Consider the following 11,070-nt stretch of genomic DNA (forward strand, 5'->3'; position numbering starts at 1 on the left):
CATATCTTCATTAAAATGCTTAAAAGTAGTTAGAGTTTTGGCTCAAGTTAGACAGGCCTGGGATTGAATCTTTGCCACACCATGTACTATTTGTATATCTTTGATGAAGTGACATCCTCTTTAAACTATCTTCAATCTCTTTAAAGTTGGGTTAGTAATCACAGAGTGAAGGTGCATATTTAATTCAAAGATCTGTAGGAATCACTAAACACAGTGCATTCTGCCTAGAAAGCACACATGTGGTTTTCATTACTTGTGAATTACTTCAGTCATTACTATTTATAATACTTTTTTGATTACCCAGACAGATCACTATTATGGCTATTATTCTGGCCACATTTAATATACTCTGTTGCAAGTATGTACATACCTGACTCTACTCTTCTAGTCTGAGTGAGTGACATTAGCAACCTTGACAAAATGGTGTTTTCAATGCATGTTTGTGAACTAAATCCAGTATATGTTATCATCAGCCAAACACAGAAAAAACACTAAGGTGGAAATAAGCAAAATACTTACAAGATCTACATACTTTAAGCCACTGTGGGTAATAAAATTTCAGCTCGTATCGATTGAGCACTTGTTATGTGGTACCCTGGAGAATACAGAAAAAGGAGAAAACATAACTCTTGTCCTGAAAAAGCTCAAGGCCTGTGGGAGAAGACATCCACATAAATAGATAAATTACAGTGATGTATTGTGTAAAAGTAAGTGCTACTGAAGTTACACACAAAAAAGTTTGATAGGAGCACAGCCTGGATAGGAAGGAATTGGGGAAATATCATATCCTAAATTTCTCAACATTTCTAAAATAAGGTACTGCCTTCTAAGGCTATCAAAACTACAACCTGGCTGCAAAATGGACAGTTTCATCCCTTGAAAGCTTCTTTTTACAGCCCAATAACGTTGGTGACAACAGTTTTCTGCCTCTTGGATAAGAAACAACTCACCCAGGAAATAGTTCTCATTCAATTGGGACTGAGCATTGATAAGACCTTGACAAATGCTGTGTTGGGAGATTTGCCAGGAGATATTTCTAACTGAACAGCACCTTCAAGAAGTAGGCCACATCTAAATCAGGCCCAGGACACACTCTGTCCTTCCAAAAGTGGAGCTCATTAGTGGAGATGGCCTGGTGCTTCCCCAAATGGACCTATTTTAACATTCCGCTCCTCACCTCAGATGTGACTGAGGCGATCAAACATCAGGCATAAAAAATTATGGCTTCAGAATATGGCAAACTGAATTATCCACCAAAAAAAATGAATAAAATCAACATCCCCAATGACACTTTTTAATTAGTATTATCATTTCAAAAACCCATGAAAATAAAAGATTAGATATTCTGGAAGCTTGGATGTTGCCTTAGTATCTCAGTTTACTGTTTACTGAGATATCATAAAACCTGAGAACTTCACTAAACGTCTTCCCTGAAAATTACACGACAACATTATTGCAAGCTATGTTAAAATGGTGAAATGTCTGCTTAATGCTTGAATTTTATAAACATTCCGTCTTAAAACTGTAGGCTAGTTTTCCTTGCATTAATTTTCCAGGTGGAATAGTCACCACTTACTAGGCTTTCAGACTTATTTCGTATAAGACAATGGTTTTCTAGAATAAAGTTTTTTAAGCTGCACAGCCTTCTAGAAAATGTGGTAGGGACAAATTCCAGAGTGTCCCTAACATGGAGCAATTTCTGTCACTTTTCATAACCACCCCAAGTTTTCCTGTAAAAGCGAAATCTGAATTGTGTTTATAAAGGGTTTATACTTTCTGAATATATTTGGAAGACCAACTATGGGCAGATGTCCAGTTACATACTGAAAGAATGAAAGTTATCACCTACATGTGACATTTGTCACATGATAAGGCTTAGGACACATGTCTGCTAAAACAAAACTTCCAGGTTTCCCTCCCCCTCCTTGTGTAACTAAGTATGTTCCTGCATATCACTCCTGAAGGCTTCTGGCCATAAATTATCCTGCTGCCTCCCTCTGATGCTACATTTCTATGATAAATCATCGCAGGGCACCGCTGCCCTGACGAGCTGTTGCTTCAGCACACCATTGAAGCTGTCACGTGGATGATGGATGAGAAAGGCATACTGATGATGCTTTACGCAAAAGATGGAGCTGCCCTGGAAACAAAAGGTTTAGGAGAAGATTCAACATAATTACTCAATAAAAGTCAACCGGCACACAGCATGCTAGAAAATGCATTCATGGCTATGGTAAATCACTTCCCTTCAATGTGTAGTATTTCTGATGCTACTCTCATAAGCCTCCTTCCCTGAGCTATAGATTGATTGAGTATAAAGATATTTTTGGTGGAAACAAAAGCTTTAAAGGGCGAAATTAAAATTTACCTAAAACTCAAATGTGTAATTTAACTCTGAGATTCTGATCATTTTCAGCATGAAGGTAATTTGCCCTGGAAGTTGATTTATGCTGAAAGTTTTCCTGTTTTATGAGAAAAAGAATCTCTATGTGTAATAACCATGCAGGATTTTCCTAGGAAAATGTTAGGACCCTAGCTAAAATGAGGGATTACATCAGGTTTACACCACACCCTTACCATGTAATAGTTAAATGTTAGAAAAGCTACTCCCTTAGTCATGACTGCTGGGAAAGTGTACCGTATAATCCATTTAGTTAATATAACTTTTTCTGGTTTACTAAACCTACATACTGTGAACCACTCCTTTTTTTTTCCCTTTAAAAAAAAAGGTTAATGAATTATAGTTGACTTAAAATGTTGTGTGAATTTCTGCTATACCATAAAATGATTTAGTTATACATACTTTTATATATATATATATATATATATATATTCTTTTTCATCATGTTTTATTATACCATATTGAATATATTTCCCTGTGCGATATAGTAGGATCTGGTTTTTTATCCATTCTGTATATACTCTGCTAATCCCAAACTGCCTTATATCTTGCCTAATGAAAAGGAATTTAAGAATTTAGGTTTATTCAGATTCTTGGAGAACTGAAAGATTGACTCTCCACCTAGTTCTCCATCCACAGTCAACGCTAGACAAATATTTGATGATTTGAGTTAAACTCTGTAATTATTTGCCCCTTTATAATCTAAGCTCTAGTCCATGATGTGAAATGTCAGATAACCCAATAAACTGAATGAAAAGTGCAGTCCTCTAGAGGAAGAAAGAAATTTTTTTTGTTCTCAGTTTTAGGATGTTTTACTCTAAACTAAGGCCTTGTAAAGGAAGTTAAGGGAAATACATTAGGCAGTCACATAATGAGTTAGTGTTTTGCTTATCTTTCCAATAAAATTTAGTTTACATGAAATTTAATACTTGTTCATATTAAGTTCTCCTTTTCTATGAAAAATCATCAAGGCTGATAGAGATATGTTTAAAGAGAATTGTCAAAAGAACAGCTTTAAAACTTACATTTGCTGGGACTGTTAGAAAATGTAGACTAGCCCCCAAAGAAGCCGCAAACGTGGTCTTTAGTGTTTGCCTGATTATTTTTCCTACCTCCTGGAATATTCTTAAATTAGTTTTTTTCTGGAAAGTTGACAACTTAAAACATCTCAATAGAGTTTTGGTACCCTCATAATGCTTTGTTGGAAAGTGTTAACCTTTTATGCTGAATAGAACTTACCACCCTCACATCCTGGTGGTACAACTTCAATGCTGGCCACTTGTTGGAATAAACTTCTGCAACCATCTGCCTTCTGGTTGAGACCAACTCATGCTCAAAATCAAATATTAACTCCTAGAGTCTTGGACTCTCGAGACATCTGGGGGCGATAGAACACCCTGAGACATTATTCAGTGCTGCCTTTCTGTTTGATGGTTCAGTGTATTTTTTATCTGTAATAGACTGAGGAGGTTTAAAGAGACAATTTATATAAAAGCAGTGGGAGACAAAACCAGTTGCTTACAGTTTTTCCTGAATCTGATCTTTCAAATGTTTTAGTAAAAGTCCAAGAAATGTAGCCTTAGAAGCCAAAGTACAAAACATCTCAGAATTGAATTCCAGCCTCTCAGAAAAAGAACCAAACTGACACATTTTTCTTGTATTAAAAAAAAAAAAAAAGCTGGAATTAGTTTCTCAGTGTATCTCCTAGATTAAAAGAAAGACACTAAATAAATTTGAAGGGATCAGTTGAAACCAGAATTATTTGAGAAAAGCAATATATCAAATAATGCACATGATAATTTGTAAAGTAATGTATGTTTATGCCATTTTTATAGACATGTGCAGCTCAGATTGTATGAGAGAGTTGAAAACCATTTATTTCCTTAAAATTCTATAAACTTTCCTAAATGATTAGGACCATATGTTAGGGAAAAAAAGAAGGATTACATTTGAAACATTAGGGACCACTTTTTATAGTAATTACTTGTTTATAAATATATTTCTCCACTAAACTGCAGTTGTTTTGGATCAAACATATGTTCTTACTTTTCATAAATTCTCTTCCATATCAATGCCAGAAATCAAATAAATAAATCTTGAGTAAGTATAAATAAGCAAAGAAAATCATTAAAGACAAAATATGAAGCATCAACAACTATACATTTTATATTTACTTTTAGTATAAAGTATATTAGGTATATTACTTTGAGTATGTCAATGTAGATATATGTATTTACCCATTACCCATATATAGGTACCCAGTAAATATTAGTCCTTTCCTAGAGAAGGCAAGAGTGTCTACAGCACTTGAAAACAGTTTAAAGAACATAAAATGCTATAGCTTAGAATCATCTCATGGAGGCACTGGAACACACTCTTCAAATATTGATTAGCATAGTCATGGAAAGAACATGTACTTTGCATTCAGATAAATCAGGCATTAGTAACTTCCACTTCTGTAAGTGTGAATTTGGTCAATTTCTCAACATTTTTGAATCTCACAATCTTTGTATCTGAAATAGAAATAATAACACCTACCTGAAAGGGTCGCTACAACTATCTTGTAAAATGACATTATAGACTATAGTTCTGGTGAGAAGTACATACTTAGAAATGTTAACTGCATCCTTAATTCAATTAAACCAGTTTTATAAATAATTTTATGTTTGTATTGGTGTCAACATACTCTGTTGTGAGACTTCAGGTGAGGTTATTCATATTTTTGGTGTCTATCAAAAATATATAGCTACTTCATATTTACATGGCATTAGTACTAAATTTGGAGAAGGAAATGGCAACCCACTTCAGTGTTCTTGCCTGGAGAATCCCATGGACGGAGAAGCCTGGTAGGCTGCAGTCCATGGGGTGGCACAGAGTCAGACACGACTGAAGCGACTTAGCAGCAGCAGCAGCAGCAGCAGCACTAAATTATCTAAAACTTGGGGACAATTCAGAGTACAATGGACTTCCCAGGTGGCACTAGTGGTAAAGAATCCTCCTACCTATTCAGGAGACACAAGAGATGTGGGTTGGATCTCTGGGTCAGGAAGATCTCCTGGAGAAGGAAATGGCTACCCACTCTAGCATTCTTACCTGGGAAATTCCATGGACAGAGGAACCTGGCAAGCTATAGTCCATGGGTCATGGAGAATCAGACACAACTGAGTGATCATGCAAGCATGCAGAGTACAATAATAAATATTGGAGAGTGAAGCAGACATAGTTTAGTCTATAAAAGTGGGAAATGGTTAAACTACTTAACATATCCAAAGCATATGCTCTTTCCATTATACTAGGCAGTGTGTGTGTGAGTGCATGCATGTGTGTGTGAGAGAGTGATTTGCCTTTCTGTCCTTTGCAAGGCTGTTTTAACCTACCAGAATCTAAGTGACTAGCTTTTAAACCAATAAAGTCCTCCAGATATTATTAACCTGCAAATTGAGATTCAAAACCATTGCATGATTTAAGTAAATGTCTCCTATTGAAAGATAGGTTTCTGCATAACTTTTATGATTATTGCAAATCTGAAAATCCTGTTTTTATAATAAATGGCATCATGGATTTTCTTGAGCACAGTATGCTATATTATTAGGAACATGTCATTTTGAATATTATTACACTTGGCCTTATACATATGTGGGTCAGCAATTAAGCAATCATTAACAAAAATAATTCAGAACAGGTTGCAATCTGAAATAGAAATAATGAAGATTGAACAGTGCTGCAAGAATGTTATTCAGCAGTTTTGTCGCTCTCCCCTTTATCTTGATGAGTCTGGCTAAAGGTTTATCAATTTTGTTTAGCTTTTTAAAGAATTAGTTTCTGATTTCATTGATCTTTTCTATTGTATTTTTAGACTCTATTTCATTTATTTCTGCTCTGATCTTTAACATTTCTTCTACTAACTTTGGGTTTTGTTTGTTCTTCTTTCTCTAGTTGCTTTAGGTGTAAGTTTAGATTGCGTATTTGAAGTTTTTCTTCTTCCTTGAGGTCACAGTATATTGCTATAAATAAACATTGACCACACTTCACATCAAAAGATAGATAAACCTGCATTGAGTGTTGAAAGGTAAATAATGGTGATGACGATCAAGATTTTAGAGGCAAACATGAAAAAAATTCTTTTTGACCTTCAGATACCAAAGTTTTATTAATTAGAACATGAAAAGTATTAACTATAATGGAAAAAATATAAATCTGGTTGAACTAAGCTTAAGAACTCTATTTATCAAAAGTTACCATTAAGTGAAAAAAAAAATATATATATAAGCCACAGAGTAGCAGGAGATATTTGAGAAATACACATTCAACAATGACTTGAATTATGTCAAATAATAGCTCCTAAAAATCTATCAGAAAAGAAACAAAATAATTTAAAAATAACATTTGAATATGAATTTCACCAAAGAAAATACTTAAAAGCTACTTAGTGTAGTAAAATGTATTCAGTTTCATGATTCTCAGTGAAATATGGATTAAAATCATACTGCTATAATACCATACATCCCCCTGAAAGGCTGGATGTACAGTATACCAATTGGGAGGAGGTATGTGGGAGCAGTCCTCTCATATACCCCTTGTGGAAATGGGAATTGTCCTGACCATGTTGGAAGATTGGCACCACTTCTAATTCTGAAAAATATATAGGTTCCTTATGCACTGACAGTTCTCTTAAGACACAGGATATCTTAAGAAGTGCAAACATGTGTTCATCAAAAGACACTTACCATTGCATTCTTAGCAGTACTATTCAGAGTAGCCAAATTGGGGGGAAAGATGAATGTCTGCTGCTGCTGCTAAGTCGCTTCAGTAGTGTCCGACTCTGTGCGACCCCATAGACGGCAGCCCACCAGGCTCCACTGCCCCTGGGATTCTCCAGGCAAGAACACTGGAGTGGGTTGCCATTTCCTTCTCCAATGCATGAAAGTGAAAAGTGGAAGTGAAGTCGCTCAGTCGTGTCCGACTATTAGTGACCCCATGGACTGCAGCCTACCAGGCTCCTCCATCCATGGGATTTTCCAAGCAAGAGCACTAGAGTGGGTTGCCATTGCCTTCTCTGATGAATGTCTATAAATACACGAATAATGTGGCCTATTTGTACAATCAATGATATACTGCAATGAAGAAATAAAGTCCAGGCAACAACATGGATGGATCTCACAAACAGCATAGAGTGAAAGAAGCGAAAACTCTCATGGTACACAAACTGCATGATTCTATTTATATCAAGTGGAAAGATAGGCAAAATAGTGTTAGAAGCCAGAATAACGACAGTGCTGAGAACTGAGGATTCTGTTTCCTCTTCTGGGTCCTACATGGAGCGGAGTGTAAGCCTGGGGAAAAGTTGATGATCTGCACCATTACGATTTGCTCACTTTCCTCTCTTTGTTCGGAAAAATGCTATATGAAAAAAATACAAAGCAGATATCACTAAAGGATTCTGTGTGTGCTGCAGCACAGGGACCGAAATATTGCAGGCAGGGCTTCCTGAGAGCGGCCTCTGAGTGGAGATCAGCATTCAGGAAATTGGCCAAGACCTCCTCTTGGGGCCTCACCATTATGTCCCAGGGACAGGGCGGAAGCAGGCTCGGATGGCAGAGAAGGACAGCTGAGATGCTGTCACAGGAAGGGCTCAGCTGCCCCATGGGGAGCTTTGTAACTGGACACCTAAGACTTCTCCCACCTAGTATTGAGGGGCTCTGATCTTCAGCCCCAAGTAGTGACCAGTCACTGGATATGGTCTGCCCCTGAAGGAAGAATTGGCCTGAGTGAGGTCACTGCTGTGACCCAAAGTGAGTGACAGCAAGATCGCCCAGCTCCCAGCAGCCCTCTCAGAAGATGGGGCTATAAATCATTTCTCAAGGGCTTGGGGAGCAGATCACAGCACCCAGCGGACAGAGACCCCATCTTAGAGCTTGAAGAAAATCAAGTAAAACAACAAAGGGAAGAGCCACATTCAACTGTGTTAAAATAAGAACAATCCTGAATTCTCAGGAAAGTTCTTCCCTATAATGCCACCTAATCTCTCATGAGGCAGTTTGAAATTTGTTTAAATCTGGCATCAAAAAGTTGAAGAGCTGCTGAATAAAAGAAAACTTTACTTCTCCCCTTTCAAAGCTATAGCTGTCATCAACAACCCAACACGGAATATTTTATATGGTGAGCTAAACATTTCCATTCACAAAGGCTTTTGCATTCTCTCTTCTCTCATAAAAATGTTTGAAAGAATTCAGTAGTGTAGCAACCTTCTTTCATTTGTCATACTTATAATAAGAAATGACACGTTAGAAATTAGAAATATTATGCTCTTAATTTACCAACATTTAGATTAATGTTTGCCCAAATTTTAAAATGAGTATTTGGATATTTTTGTTCCAGTGTATTCATTGTTGTTCAGTTACTGTCATGTCCAACTCTTTGAGACCCCATGAACTGCAGCATGCCAGGTTTCCCTGTCCTTCACTATCTCCCGAAGTTTGCTCAAACTCATGTCCATTGAGTCAGTGATGACATCCAAGCACCTCATCCTCTGTTGTCCCCTTCTCCTCCTGCCTTCAGTCTTTCCCAGCATCAGGATCTTTTCCAGTGGGTTGGCTCTTTGCATCAGGTGCCAAAGTACTGGAGCTCCAGGTTCAGCATCAGTCCTTCCAATGAATATCCAGGACTGATTTCCTTTAGGGTGGACTAGTTGGATCTCCTTGCAGTCCAAGGGACTCCCAAGAGTCTTCTCCAACACTACAGCTCAAAAGCATCAATTATTTGACACTCAGCCTTCTTTATAGTCCAACTCTCACATCTATACATGACCACTGGAAAAACCATAGCTTTGACTAGGTGGACCTTTGTTGGCAAAGTGATGTCTCTGCTTTTTAACATGCTGAGTAGGTTTATTATTTGGTTATAATCAAAGTCACGGACAAGGCTGATGATGCTTTCTTTCCTTATGGTTGACTGAGACAGTCAGAATGCCTCAAATACTTACTTTATATTATGTATGCATATTAATTACTTTGCCTATTATCATCATAAATCATCCTTTCCACTAATGACACCCTCTTCACACTAATAAGTGGGAATTACAAGAGCAAACAAACTAATCCATAACAGGAAGGCACTTGATGATTTAGAAAATTAAATGCATCTGAGCCCTATATATCTTTCTAACAACTGTCTGGGTTTTTTAGTTCCCTACGCCTGTACTACAAATGCCACCAACATCTTAGACCACAAATAAGTTCTATTATTCTTAGATATTTTTAAGAAGCAGCAGGAAAGTAGGTTATATGTTATCACTCGTAAAAAGCCAGGCTATGACGTCAACTAACTAATCAAACCTAAGCAAGACAGAACCTTACAAAATTAAAGCTTTCCTGTCCCCCTAAGACTTGATATGGCAGAAATCCTATTAGGTGTACATTCTTATCCCTTGAATATGTACATATTTCTACTAGTCAGGGACAGCTTTCTGCATTTAGAAATCCTATCCATAGTATGATGTTACTGTCATTAACTGAAAGCTTACTTTGCCAGGCGGCATTCTAAGTGTTCATATCCATCACCCATTTAAACCTCCAAAAGCCCTAAGGGGACTAACCTATACATATTACTATATATAAAGATTGAAGGCAGAAGGAGAAAAGGGTGGCAGAGGATGAGATGGTTAGATAGCATTGCTGACTCAATGGACATGAATCTGAGCAAACTTCAAGTGTTAGTGGAGAACAGAGGAGCCTGGCAGGGCTACAGGTCACAAAGAATTGGACATGCCTTAATGGATATATATGTATAACTGATTCACTTTGTTATACATCTAAAATTAACACAACATTGTAAATCAACTATACTCCAATAAAAAAAATTAAAGTGAAATATTTTTTTAAAAGCTGTATGAGATGGGTTTCTAGTCTGAGGTCTGTTTTAAAAGGCAGAGAAATAAACTCACTGAGAAATGCCATACCTAGCTTAGGTGCCTCAGGAAGGAACTGATGGTGGGAATGATGAACCCAGGAGGCTCTGTGGGCAACAGAGACCCTCTACTTTGTGGATGAATTACTTTGCCCTTGCTGTCATTTGAAAAAATAATCTTCAAATGATCATATTCTTGATCAGTCAGGTCTTTTGTTCACGTTATTTCCATGTGAGTTCTGTGTCATAAAGGACGAGTTGTCTGTCCATGGTGGTAGAGGAGAGAAGAATTATCATCACAGAGTTCTGCTAACGGGACATTGTGACATGCACACCAGAGTCTCAGGCCATTCTGGGGCTTGGACCCAGTGCTCTGAAAGCTCTGTAGCCTCACTGATATGGTCCTCATCCGATGGCATTCTCTTTTCCGACTTCTTCAAGAGCACATGATCTCTTGGTTGATGAAAGCGTCATGCTTTTTAATCACCTGACTTATTAAATGTGCCTCAAAGTTCATGTCCTGAATAGCTGTGGGTGATTGCTTGGCTTGTTTTTTTTTTTTTTGTTTGTTTGTTTTTTTTTTTTACTTATCAACTGCCATCTGCCCTTTTCCCCAGAGAAAGAGAGGAGTGATCCTACTGGAGCAGGAACTTCAGCAGACACTTTTCAAATGAAATATTGAGAGCCTAATTTTTTTTTCTCCCAAAACACTCTGCAGCATCTTCCACAATATTCTAGAAATCTCCATTTTAAAGGAGGAAGTT

At 37.2% G+C, this 11,070-nt stretch overlaps 1 long non-coding RNA gene across 1 annotated transcript; it reads right to left on the reverse strand.

Annotated features, from left to right (window-relative positions):
- Nucleotides 1–459: 459 nt before the first annotated feature.
- LOC133237372 (uncharacterized) lies at nt 460–10,856 on the reverse strand. The gene is made up of 3 exons (XR_009733162.1): nt 10,359–10,856; nt 3,641–3,779; nt 460–595 (listed from the first exon to the last, which is right to left on the reverse strand). It is a non-coding gene; the product is annotated as an uncharacterized LOC133237372 (long non-coding RNA).
- Nucleotides 10,857–11,070: the final 214 nt, after the last annotated feature.

The sequence above is a fragment of the Bos javanicus genome, chromosome 24, assembly GCF_032452875.1.
Source record: "Bos javanicus breed banteng chromosome 24, ARS-OSU_banteng_1.0, whole genome shotgun sequence".
Lineage (NCBI taxonomy): Eukaryota > Metazoa > Chordata > Mammalia > Artiodactyla > Bovidae > Bos > Bos javanicus.